A 13,720-nucleotide genomic window follows, 5' to 3' on the forward strand; every position below is an offset into this window, starting at 1 on the left:
TTGGAAGCAAAACTGTTTATTCCAGATCGAAAAGTCCTAGACAAGGCTGGCATCTCCCAGCGGGAGAGTGATTTCGAAGAGATGGAAACTTTCAACTTACCCAAACCGCTTGAAGACAGTTGCAAGCCGCCTTGTCCGACAGATTTCTCCAAGTCCTCTTCTACATGCTCAGCCTCCAGCAGAGATACCTCAAGGAGGACCTTTTATAGGATAAATGGAGGTTCGATGTCAAGTCCAAAGAGAATTCAGAGGCCTTCAAGAGGCATGACAATGGACGGCAAGCCCTGCCTGCGCTTGCCCCCACCGGCAGTGGCTCCCAATGAATTTACACATTGCAGATTACAGACATTACTTTTTCCACTGCTTCCCCCCCCCCAACACACCACTTTTTTTTTTTTAGATGTTCAATTGAGCATCTCAAATATCTCACCCCCTTCTCTCCTTCCCCCATCCATAACAGTTTTTGAAAAGAATCGGAAACCGGTGTGTTTTTGCAAAGAGTTTATCAAATTACCTTTGGTGACAAAGAGCTAGAGTGCATTTTCTTGAAGGCTCGACAATTGGGGATCCATCAAGGAAAGGGAAAGAATGGCAGAAAACCAGGGGCTTTTGTCAGGCGCAGAGAGAGCAAACTCTCCCCACCCCCACCGCCCTGTGTGCCGAAAAGCTCTTTTAGGAGCGCTCAGTTTATTTTTGCTTTGGAGAAGGGCCTGTTTTTATTTACCTCTCTCTCTCTGCCTTTTGAAGTTTGAGCAGCAGATGAGGCCAGGTTGGTTATGGGGACGTCAAAAGGGTGCGGACGGGTTTGGTGGGGGTTTTTTTTAATTAAAAGGAGAAAGAGAGCAAAATCTGACAATCTCACTCAGAACAAGATGTCAGTGTCTAAAGAAGCTCTTTAGAAACGAGAGGCTTTTGGGGATAATGACCCCGATCTTTCCAAGATTGCATGGGAACAGGTGAGCCTCTTCCTTTTCCTTTTCCCCTCTTTGTTTCGGAGGGATACTAAAGAGAGAAAGGAGCCAGATCATCCTGATATTCTCCTTTGTGCCGGCATTGTGGTTTTGCTTGAGAAAATTGCTTCTTGGTCAGCGTCCAGACTTTATTAGAGGCAACGGCTGGGGAACACAAAGAACCTCCGCCTCCTCCTGCTTTGCCTTCGTCCCCCGCCTAAAATGTAGGCCTCATCCCTTTCCTTTTTAAAGGCTTCAACGCAACTTCAGGGGTGCTTGGGAGAGGTGGCCGAGGGCAGAGGCTCCTTCCGGGACCGGGGAGCCAGTTCCACGGCAGCACTGACTGCACACTGTTGTTCTGGTCGCCTCAGCTCAAAACGGAGATGGCAGAGTTGGAAAAGGGCAGCCAAAATGATCGACTCCCTCTGTGAAGATACGTTGTGACGATTGGGGCTTGTTAGTTTAGAGAAAACTCGAGGGAGAGGTGACATGAGAGCGGTTTATAAAATTATGCCTGGCGTGGAGGAAGTGAACAGAGAAAATCTTTTCTCCCTCTCTCGTGACACCAGAACTCATTGAATGAAGCAGAACGTTGGAAGGCTCTCAAGGCAGATAAAAGAAAGTTTGCGGAAACTCCCTCCCACAGGATACAGCAATGCCAACCAACTTGGATAATAATAATAATAATAATAATAATAATAATAATAATAATAATAATAATAATTTATACCCCGGCCGGAGCTGGGCTCATGGTGGCTAACATCAATAAAATTTCAGTAAAAACATAATAAGAAAAAGAAAAAAACAATTTAAAATACAGGTTAAAATGCAATTTAAAATGCAGCCTCATTTTAAAAGTCAAAACCATAAGGGGAGGGAAACATAAGGGTCAGACTGAGTCCAAACCAAAGGCCAGGCGGAACAGCTCTGTCTTGCAGGCCCTGCGGAAAGATGTCAAGTCCCGCAGGGCCCTTGTCTCTTGTGACAGAGCTTTCCACCAGATCGGGGCCACTACTGAAAAGGCCCTGGCCCTAGTTGAGACCAATCTAACCTCTTTGACGCTCGGGACCTCCAAAGTGTTGTCATTTGTGGACCTTAAGGTCCTCCGCGGGGCAGACCAGGAGAGGCGGTCCCATAGGTACGAGGGTCCTAGGCCATATAGGGCTTTAAAGGTTAAAACCAGCACCTTAAACCTGACCCTGTACTCCACCGGGAGCCAGTGTAGTTGGTAAAGGACTGGATGAATGTGATCCCGCAGCATGGCTTTAAAAGAGGATTAGGCAAATTCATGGCGGAGGAGAGGGCTGTGGATGACTACTAGGCAAGATGGCTCTGCCTCCAGAGTCGCAGGCAGCCATGCTTCTGCATCCCAGTTGCTGGAAACCACAGAGGAGAGAGGGCTGCTCTTGTGCCTGTGGGTTTCCCTTGGGGGGCATCTGGTTGGCCCCTGTGAGACCAGCTTGCTGGACCGGATGGGCCATGGGCCTGATCCAGCAGGCTCTTCTTGTGTCCTTACACGGGAGCATCTTGACATGCAAAGGAAGGCTGTCCGTGGCTGACTGCATTGTGACCACCCCCTCTCTGTCCCCACAGAGGTTCACCAGCACTGGGGGAGACCTCCTGGCTGCCCCATAGCGATTGCTCACACGGCTTATGCAGAAACCCAACCCAAACTGGACCCAGCAGCCCATTGACCTGACCACCCTCTTGATCAGCAGGTGCTAGACAGATACCTGTGGGGTCGTTCCCAAGGTCTTTGGCCAGCAATGGTCACCTGAGACCGGCTGCCTCAGCCACTGTGGCTCAGGGGTCACGATTCCTATGGATTAGCTCATCCTGGCCTTTTCCACTCCTGCACAATGTTAATGGGAAGTTGATCAGTAATATTAAAACATGCACAGCAAGCATGAATTTCCATGCCCATTTAAGCAGCAGCAATAGATATCCAGTCCCATGTCCTTCACTCTTCTTCAAAATCCAGTGCAAAGAGGCGACGAAAACTCCCAATGCCCCAGAGCAGAGGTCATGCCCAAAGTGTTGTGGGGTCAGCACCAAGGGTCCCGCTGCCACAGATCTCACAGAGCGTGTTTGCCACTAACAGGGGACCCCCCCTCCCCAGGTCTTGGCCCTTGGGTAGATCAATAGGGGACCTCCCCCCCACCAGCTCCCAGCACTTTTTAAAACTGCCAGGCCCTCTATCTCCTATTTATGACCCTCCCTCTCAAAAGCAACGCTCACAAAGGCATAAATAATTCTGCTAATTATTACTGCATGTAAGGAATGCATTTTTGTTGGGAAACGAATTGTTTGCATGACGGGGGTCAAATATTAAAGCTTTGCTCCGTGTGAATAAGCCAGCCAATCTCCCCCCAGCCCAGGAAGGTATGCGTGTGCATATCGAGGGAATTCTCTTATTGTAGAAGCGGAATGCCAGGGGTGGGTAAGGGGTTTGCGAGAGTGAGAAAGTCTTTCCTGGAACAGAGAGGAGCAAAGAGGCTCAGGGGCACAGAGGCAGCTGAGAAGAGACAGGAGGAGAACTGGAGACATAGAGGAGGCAGGTCGCGAAGGGGGAGGTAAGTCGACAAATGGACCTATTGGCATGAAGAGCGCCCCATTGCTGGGGGCTTGTGCAGGAGAGGGTCTGCTTTTTGTTGTTGTTTAGTCCTTTAGTCGTGTCCCCCTCTTTGTGACTCCCTGGACCAGAGCACGCCAGGCACTCCTGTCTTCCACTGCCTCCCGCAGTTTGGTCAAACTCATGCTGGTAGCTTCGAGAACACTGTCCAACCATCTCGTCCTCTGTTGTCCCCTTCTCCTTGTGCCCTCCATCTTTCCCAACATCAGGGTCTTTTCCAGGGAGTCTTCTCTTCTCATGAGGTGGCCCAAGTATTGGAGCCTCAGCTTCACGATCTGTCCTTCCAGTGAGCACCCAGGGCTGATTTCCTTCAGAATGGAGAGGTTGGATCTTCTTGCAGTCCATGGGACTCTCAAGAGTCTCCTCCAGCGCCAGAATTCAAAAGTATCAATTCTTCAGCGATCAGCCTTCTTGATGGTCCAGCTCTCACTTCCATACATCACTGCTGGGGAAACCATAGTTTTAACTATACGGACTTTTGTCGGCAAGGTGACGTCTCTGCTTTTTAAGATGCTGTCTAGGTTTGTCATTGCTTTTCTCCCAAAGGGTGCTGCTACCCCATCTCAAACGATGGCACCCCACATCCTTGTCAAAGCTGCCCACCACCTAATGCATGACGCCCCAGTATTTGCAGAAGGAGCACAATTTAGGATGGGGCCACCAGAATAGGAGCCTCTCCCATTTGCAGAGTGGCAGTGTGGGCTGTTCCCCATAGCCCGGCCTGAACCGACTCAGGTTGTTTTGTGGCACCTGGCGCTGGGGCAAGCGAGGGACACAAAACATCACTTGCTCCATGGCCTGTGACAGACAGGCCAACCTGGGCTAAGGGAACTGGACCAAATGTTGCTTAAACTCAGCACTGATTTCTGGCATTTCCCCAAAGAAATCGATTCAGCAGAAAACAGCATTTTGCTCAGGGTTTTCCTCGCAGGCTGTAAAGTGCAGAAGTGCATTGCACTCACCTTTTTGGTTAACTGAGAACCTTCTGTAGGGACCGAAGTGGAAAATGCACAGAGAGCAACTTAGTTTTCTCACTGGGATGGCGGATGATAAAACAGCAAGAACCATGTGCTGTTATTAATAATATGTTGTTCTTTTGTCTGACTTCAGAATATGTGCGCTGTTTCAGCTTTTCAGCTTTGCTGTGGCATTTCTGGCTTCAAATTTATTTCTTCGTTAAAAGAAAGAAAAACCCTTCTAAGTACCCCCCCCCATAAAACATAAAGGCAATTGTACGATTACCTTCATGCAAAAAAAGGGTCCTCTTTCTTGTCCTTTCTGATTAGGCCATGTGGATGTTCGTAGCATCAAAGCAAAACTCCTTTCTGTTTGACTCCCTTTTACCTAAACACTGAGCTGCTTAGGTCATTTAGTCATCCCGTTTTCCTCTTATACAAATACAATTACATGCAATTGTTAACTATTTACATATAAGCAAATTCATACTAAAGTTGCTGGGAAATATCTCCAGCTTCTTCAGATCCGATGTATCTTTTAATTGCACTTCTGAAGTTTCATTGTTCTGGTTCTTCATCACTTATTTTTTTAGAGAGCTCTTTAACAATTAAAACTTTCTGCTTGTTATTACTATTTTTAAACAAAGTAAAATAAATTTGTGAAAGTGATGCGCTTTTGACAAAAAAAAAGTTTCTCTGTGGGGAGAGGGGAATGTTCTTATATCCAATTTCGTTGGTACCTCCCCCCCCCCCAATTAATACGAAGTCATTGGGATCCCTCAAATAACAGGATCCCACACAGAGGAGACCCAAGCCCTTTGCACATTTCAGAGGGCTGTTTGGAATTTTCTGTCCCCCCTTCTCCTCTCCCTCGTTTAAGGATTTTTGCATCACTGCAAGAATACAGCCTCCATTATTCTGCACAAGAGGCGGTCTTTGATGAAATTAAAAAGCCATAACGAGAAACATCTTATGCAGCTAATGAGGGAAAATAACTCAGCTGAATTTCCCTGTGCGTTCCAAATGCCAGCGTAACCCGAGACCAGAACAGCCAGTGAGTTAGGGGAAAACATATCCTCATTACATATATATTTTAGATAGATGGAGGTTCACTAATGCTGCTCTTAGGGGGGAAAAGAAAGAAATCCAGATTGATTAACATTTCTTTTGCTTTCGCAGGCGTTGGGTGACTGAGCACCCTGAGGAGTTTTAAAATTTGCTCCTTGAATAGCTCCAAGTTCTGCTAAGTGGAAATGAATATTGCAGGGCAATTCAGTTAACAGATCCTGAGGTCAAGGAGGGGGCCGGACTCTTTAGACTGCCCACCTGAAAGGGGAAAAAGCCAGACCCATAGAGCTTCCTTTGTTAATTCATTTGACACTTGAACCATTTCCTGGAGGAAAAAGCACCTTGTCTGATTACAAAACAATGAAGGCAAGGCAGGCATTGATCAGTCCCTGCTCTGGCCCACAGACTTCTCTGGTGGGAAACTGAGGCAAGTTTGAAATATCTGGGCCAAATCCTGCTAAGTCTGTAAGACAAGCATAGAAACTTTTCACAGTGGCCATACCAACTGATTAAATGCAATTCCCATTTTTTAAAAACTTGGTTTCTTTTCTTTCTTTTTGAGTTCACACACCACCTTAAAAAAAACACAATTTTTTTGGGAAGAAGCTGCATTAGACCAAAAGATCTGTGTTAGACCAAAAGATCTTCCATCGGCACAGTTGCAAATGATGAAGGCTCGATATGCAAAATGTCCTTTTTCCTCTCTATTGTACAGTCCGGTCTCCCAGTCTCCCGGTGCATTTCAAGTACGTGAGTGGAAATTGCTGTTGACTGTCAAAAAGAAAGGAAAGACTGAACAGAGAAAGAGAGCTCTGCAGCCATATTTTTAAAATCCCTTGCTCAAAACAGTTGCAGCCTCTTTCCCCAATACCTCTTCTTAATCGACACTCAGATATTCCTTCTAGTTTAATTCATTCATCATCCTTTGTTTGCAAAGAATCGTGGAAGATTCTCCGCCCGGGACGGAGTTGAGCAGCATGCAACCCTAGAACACGCAGCAACGCCAGGTCGCATCCAGAAGGGGACTTGGCCTCAAGGAATCAGATATGAAAGGCTGCAGCTCCTCTGATTGATATTTCTCCCGCATACAGCTCACACCAGCACCCGGCCAGAGGGTCTGCCTGCACAAAACGATCTGTCAAGGGTCTCTGCAGTCCCCTTGCCTTAAAAAAATAAAAATAAAATCTGTTTTTTCTAGACAAAAGGAAGATGGCCAGAGGAAGTCAGTGCAGAGAGAAAAGGTCTTGAAATGGAATTATTCAGCATTTCAGATGGTGAATCTATGCTTCTTGAATGTGGCAGGTAGAGACTGCAAATAGTTGCCCTACTATTTACCAACCCCAATCATTTCGCTTATCTCATACATCCAAAATACTACAGCTAGAGGTTTTCCCCCCACTAAATGTGTACAGGTTATCAAATTTTGACCTCTCCTGTGCAACCATTGATCTCTCTCTCTCTCTCTTCCCTCTCCCCTCCAATTCCCACAATTAATGCAGTTCCAACCCACAGCACAGAGATTATTTCCACGGCTGCTGAGACTAAAAGGAGTCAGGCGAGGAACAGAAATAAACCCTACAAATAGAAACAGAAGCAGCATAAGAAAGAAAGAAAGAAAGAAAGAAAGAAAGAAAGAAAGAAAGGTCACCATATTTGCACACACGCAATGATTTCCTGACTACCTCTCCTAAAAAAAAACTTTAAAAACCCCAGAAGTCCTAATGGTCTTTTTAAAAGAAAGAACTGACTATTTAAAACTTTTGCAAATTATTCAAACCCTTAAACACTTTAAAACACTTAGCGAACTATTCCTATCAATGAAGTTATTGGTATCTGAAGAAGTGTGCATGCACACAAAAGTTTATACCCAGAACAAACTTAGTTGGTCTCTAAGGTGCTACTGGACAATTTTTTAATTTTGTAATAATGAAGTGCAATCCATTTGATGGAGACAAATAAATGGACCCATTATAAGTGTTTAAATGGAAGTTAAACAATTTGCAAGGGGTGTTTTGTGATGCATAGTGAACCTGTTTTGGACTCATGCAGTTCACGTATCCCAATTCCATCATTCAGAATTGAGTCTTCTCTTGACTGCAAATCTGCAGTAAGTCAGCGCTGCAAATTTTCTCCATTGGCGCTCCTAACTATCGGGTGCAACAATAAAAAACTTAAGGTAAACTTGCACATCCAAAGCTTTATATTATTTCAAAATTATGCATTGCTAAAATAAGTCCCCAGAGAACACTCACTCTCACATGTCAGGATTTTTTTTTTAATTGCCGAAGTTCTATTTTTATGAACACCTCCAAACAATTATTTTTGAGACATTCCAGTGTTGTAATCAACTGCCATTCAAGTACGTTTCCCTGTCAGCAACCAAACATTCCACTGCAAGTAGCTGTTACTTAAAACTTTTATTTCAAAAAACAGCTGCAATGAGGAGTCCGGCCTTTCTTGAACCAGCAGTTTTGCTGGTAAGTGGTTGTTTTGTAAAACAAAACAAAACTAATAACTCCTTTAAACCAAAAACCTAATTTCATTCTGGCACCTAAATTAACAAATGAACAACAAACTTTGTATTTCAAATATTGGTGAGACCCTTTAAAATTCCTGCAGGGAAGACTTCTAAAAATATCCACACTGATCTAAAAATTTCCAGATTTTGTGAACATCAAATTCAACATTTTATGTCAAAAAAGGCAATCATTTTATGTTTTCCTTTCCTTCTCCTGAAGGCTTTTAATTATATAAAAGGTAGAGACTGTGTTATTCTACACCATGCATGCAACAATATTTTTATGTTTTTTTGTTGGCATTTTCAGCATTGGGGCAATTGTTTTCATTGATTGTTAGCTTTTAGGATGCGTGGGGTTACAAATCCTTTTTAAAAGAAAAGTCAAATGTGACCAAACATTATCAGGAAAAGGAGCACCATAAGCAAGAAATTCATCAATTGCTCCATCACAGCAGCAGCAGACACACACACACACACACCAAATAACAAGAAAATCATGAATTGCCCTGAAGTTCAAGCGGGAAGTTCAAGAGAAGAGCAGCAATGTGTGCAAATTGCTGGCTTTAATCATTTGTGAGTTTACAGATATTTTAATGTTTAGGGTTTTTTTATTTTTAAAAATATACTGGGATATTGGGAGGGGGCGCTTCTGCCCACTCCAAGCCCTCTGAATGCCTTAATTCAAAATTTGCTGCCTTCCTGTTGGAGTTACTGCCTTGGGGGGCTGAATTGATTGCCTTTGATTAAATGCTTCCTATCCGATGAGGTCCCTTTTGCAAGCCATAAATGCTTTAGGGGTGGGTAAGGTCAGCAGACCCTGAGAGAATCTTCCATTGCTTTTGATTTAACTTTAAACTGGGGGGGGGGGGTTGCAGGGAGAGTGTTCAGTGCTGCCCCATCTAGAGAATTTAAACCTTTTTAATATTGTGGCGGCTGATTCCATTTATTAAAAAGTATTCTCTGGGCAACACACATGTAATCACAAGATTAGGAGGGCAACACAACGATTCAGTAATTCAAATTCAAAGCAAAACGTTGTTCAGTTTGTAGAAACTAAAATAAATGGTGTTAAATAGTGATAAAATAGTCTTAAAGGTGTTAAAAGGCCTTAATTTTTAAAAATTTGCCTGGTGCCAAGGAGACAGTAAAGCAGGTGCCCAAGGAGCAGAGTGGAAACTGGGGAGCAGGATCACTCCATCGCCTCAGCTGAGATTTCCATTCCAAGTCCTGTGTAACTCTAAGAATTGCCAAAGTTTGTTTTCCTCTTCCCTCCACATCTTTTTTCCTTTCCTGCCTTATCTTTTTGACTGCAAGCATGTGGGCAGAGGCTGTCTTGTTGCTAATTGATCTTACGGAAGCCACTCTGGGAATCTGTTTGGCTGGAAAGTGGGGAGGCAGCGGAGAGGAGTGTTCTTTAAATCAATCAATCAGTCAGTCAGTCAAAAATTTGCTGCTTTTTAGGGCATGGCCAGTTATATTCCACACAAAAGGAGGAGGAAGATGGCATATTTTCGCAAAGACATTTGCATGCACGGGCTGATCTATATGTATAGGTGCAAAATTAGACAGGGCAACTGTAAATTAAATGGAAACCCTCATATATCTCGCAATAGCTTGGAAGCGGATGCTGCGTGTTCCTGCTCAACACACCTGTGGACCAGGTGAGAACAGCGGGTCCCGTTCCAAAACTTCTCCCTTTCCTGGGCTCATTTTACTCTGAACCAGACTTGGACTGGACAGATAAGAGGACCGTAGAGGAGGACACACACAGTCACCCTTCTGGAAATTTTGGCAGAGAGGTGGTGGGGCTTCATGCTGCCCCCCCCAAGGAGTACAGGTGTCTGGCCCTTCGTGGCTCACCTGTGGTGCTCTTGGTGCTTCTTCCCTACAGCATCTCTCCTTCCAACACCCCCCCCCCAGTCTGAATCCCGGCCAGTGCTCCGCTGGGTGGGGGGAGCCTTGGGCAAGCCCAGGCAGGTGGGTGAGAGGGTGGGCCTCGAAGCTGTTGCAAAGGAATGCACTGCACCCGGTGGGGGTCCCGGGGGGGGTTGTGCTTGCGCCGGTTTGGGGGTTCTTTCGCAGTCCTCGTTTTCCACCTCCCTTGGCTAGAAGCTTCTCATTAAATGCTGCCACCGCTTCCTGAGCCCCCCCCCCCTTCCACCACACAAATGCACAAAGGCCCATCACCCACCCAAGGGAATCAATCTGGATTTGATTTCTTGGCCTCTTGCTGCTTTTATTTTTATTTAAATCGCTTCCATGGGCACCCTCCCTTTTCTAGGACAGGGTGAGATTCCTTCAGTGCCTTTGTTCTCCATCATTCCAAACCCCTGATTTATTGAACTATTGTCTCCCTTTAATTTTCCTTTCAGCTCTTTTGCAACACCGAGTGGTTTAGCTAATTGGTTCCAATTCACCCCGGCTCTGCAAAGGGTCAGAGAGCGACCTAATTTGATCCAGGGTACAGGCCCAGAACTCGTCTGCATTGCCACCGCTTGGCCTGGAATGTGCGAACTGACAGGAAAGTGTTGCCTCGGGTCATGTGCAGAGTGCGTTTCCTTTGCAAAGGAGTTGAGATAAAATGGGCAGCCTCTAGGACAGGAGTATGGCATCTGAGCGTAACTCAGCACCAATGCTTGCTTTTCCTAAATTCAGTTTCAGAGGTTCTCCTGCCTGGCCTTTTTTTTTTTTTTTTTTTTTTTTTTTGCTATTTAACTCTGGTTTAAGGTCTGTTTCAGAATCCAGTTTCTGTCCCAGGGCTCAACTCCAGAATGTGGGATGCTCAAATAAGGAAAGGTCCCTCACTGCAAGTCACTTTCCAGATAATGAGTTTAGGGACTGCAGAGAATGCGGCAGCTAGACTGGTGACTGGGGGCGGCCGCTGAGACCACATAACACCAGTCTTGAAAGACCTGCACTGGCTCCCAGTACGTTTCCGAGCACAATTCAAAGTGTTGGTGTTGACCTTGAAAGCCCTAAACAGCCTCGGTCCAGTATCCCTGAAGGAGCGTCTCCACCCCCATCGTTCTGCCCGGACACCTGGGTCCATCTCCAAGGGCCTTCTGGCTGTTCCCTCACTGCAAGAAGCCAAGTTACAGGGAACCAGGCAGAGGGCCTTCTTGGTAGTGGTACCTGCCCTGTGGAACGCCCTCCCACCAGATGTCAAAGAGAACAACTACTACCAGACTTTTAGAAGACATCTGAAGGCAGCCCTGTTTAGGGAAGCTGTTAATGTTTGATGCATTACTTTATTTTAATATTTTGTTGGAAGCTGCCCAGAGTGGCTGGGGAAAGCCAGCCAGATGGGGGGGTATAAATAAATTATTATTATTATTATTATTATTATTATTATTATTATTATTATTACCATTCCTCACCAGACTTGTTTTTCCAGACCCTTGGCCATCTTGGTTGCGCTCCTGTGCTCTCTACTGTTTCATTGCTGCTGCTGCTGCTTGAGCCTGGGTTGGGAGAGGGGCCTTCCTTGATGGCTTTTTGATACACAGGCGGCAAGGAGGCAGGCAGGAGCCCCTTTGGGAGACGGATGGTGCTCAAACAGCCCCTTCTCCATTACAGCCGAGTCTTAACAGGAGCCCAGCATTCATCTGCATTTGCAAAGGCCTCTTGGGAGTGATGGATGGCGAAAGGCAGGCTGGCAGTCCATCTCCACAACAAGCCGGGCTCTCTTACATCTCCCCCTCCTGGCGGCATCCTCCTCCGTGGGCATTGTGCTCCCGGCCTTTCACCCCTCAGCCCATCAATAAGAACGGGGAGGATCTGAGGAAGGAGAGCGACACGGACCATCCGTCTTCATTAGGGGCTTTTCGGCTGCTCCCGCGTCCGAGTTTGGCTGGGAATGGGGAGGACAAGGAGGGCGGGCTGGGCGGCTCTTTTGGCTCTGCCAACTGGGCTGTCAAAATGCACCGGAAGAGTCGGTCACCTGCTTTGCATGATGATGATGATGATGATGATAAATTATTTATAAGGGACACGGGTGGCGCTGTGGGTTAAACCACAGAGCCTAGGGCTTGCCGATCAGGAGGTCGGCGGTTCGAATCCCTGCGGCGGGGTGAGCTCCCGTTGCTCGGTCCCTGCTCCTGCCAACCTAGCAGATCGAAAGCACATCAAAGTGCAAGTAGATAAATAGGTACCACTCCGGCAGGAAGGTAAACGGCGTTTCCGTGCGCTGCTCTGGTTCGCCAGAAGCGGCTTAGTCCTGCTGGCCACATGACCCGGAAGCAGTACGCTGGCTCCCTCGGCGAATAAAGCGAGATGAGCGCTGCAACCCCAGAGTCGTCTGTGACTGGACCTAATGGTCAGGGGTTGCTTTACCTTTACCTTTTGAGGTGCTACTGGAAGGAATTGTTTATTTTGTTTCCCCAGTCAGAGGCAGCGATGCTTCTGAAGGCCATCTGCTGGAAACCTCAGGAGGGGAGAGGACTCTTGTGCCCGGATCCTACTTGCGGCTTCCCCACAGATTCCTATAGGCTTCCCATTGAGGCACCTGGTTGGTCATTGCGTGAACAGGATACTGGATGGGCCATTGGCCTGATCCTGTTTCATTCTTATATATCCTGTTTCAAAAAGTTTGCAAGGGGGCAAGGAGGTCCCATGGAGCGTGTGGCTGGATGCATTGCTTAAGAACGTAAGACAACTTACTGGATCAGGCCAAAGGGGGCCCATCTAGTCCAGCAGCCTGTTCTCACACTAGCCAGCCAGAAATTTGTGGGAAACCACCAGCCAGCAGGATCCGAGCACAAGAGCAACACTCTCCTCTCCGGCAGTTCTCAGTAACTGCCATTCAGGAGCCTCTGACATCTTTCCCAGGGCCTTGCAAGGAGAAGGAACCACTTTGCAGGAATGAGTAGCCTTGGGAGATTTCCCAGCAACAAACCCCCCCCCCCCCCAGCTAATAAGTGTTTCCCGGCACCCAAGAGATCAATCCTTTGTTACTTTCCTTCCTTGTTTGCCAGAAAGCCTTATCTGCGAGAGCCCAGCCTTTGATCTTAAACATGACTTTAAGAAATCAAAGCACGGAGGGCGGGAAAACCAGAAGTTAAGAGCTAGGATGGATTGAGCTAAGGTGCAAAGGTCCATGGATGTCACTCAGGGCTTTTTCTAAGTGGGTCACTAGCCAATCCAGGCATCTGAATGAGCAGGGTTGCCCTGTTGCAGGCGTGGGGAACTTTGGGCAAAAGTTCCCTCCACCTGCCTTGTTCTATTTGCAAGCCCCGACAATCAGCTGCTCAGGGTAACTCCCAAGGGTGATGCTTAAAGGTAAAGGTAAAGGGACCCCTGACCATTAGGTCCAGTCGTGGCCGACTCTGGGGTTGTGGCACTCATCTCGCTTTATTGGCCGAGGGAGCCGGCGTACAGCTTCCAGGTCATGTGGCCAGCATGACTAAGCCACTTCTGGCGAACCAGAGCAGCGCACGGAAACGCCGTTTACCTTCCCGCCGGAGCGGTACCTATTTATCTACTTGCACTTTGACGTGCTTTCGAACTGCTAGCTTGGCAGGAGCAGGGACTGAGCAACGGGAGCTCACCCTATCGTGGGGATTCGAACCACCAACCTTCTGAGCAGCAAGTCCTAGGC

At 46.8% G+C, this 13,720-nt stretch overlaps 1 long non-coding RNA gene across 1 annotated transcript in view; it reads left to right on the forward strand.

Annotated features, from left to right (window-relative positions):
• Positions 1-13,720, forward strand: part of LOC128420616 (uncharacterized) — a 393,346-nt gene that overhangs the window by 69,202 nt on the left and 310,424 nt on the right. Inside the window, exon 2 of the long non-coding RNA XR_008332071.1 lies at positions 12,471-12,488. This is a non-coding gene — a long non-coding RNA (uncharacterized LOC128420616). The remainder of the gene's footprint in view (positions 1-12,470; positions 12,489-13,720) is intronic.

This window comes from Podarcis raffonei, chromosome 9 (assembly GCF_027172205.1).
Source record: "Podarcis raffonei isolate rPodRaf1 chromosome 9, rPodRaf1.pri, whole genome shotgun sequence".
Classification (NCBI taxonomy): Eukaryota; Metazoa; Chordata; class Lepidosauria; order Squamata; family Lacertidae; genus Podarcis; species Podarcis raffonei.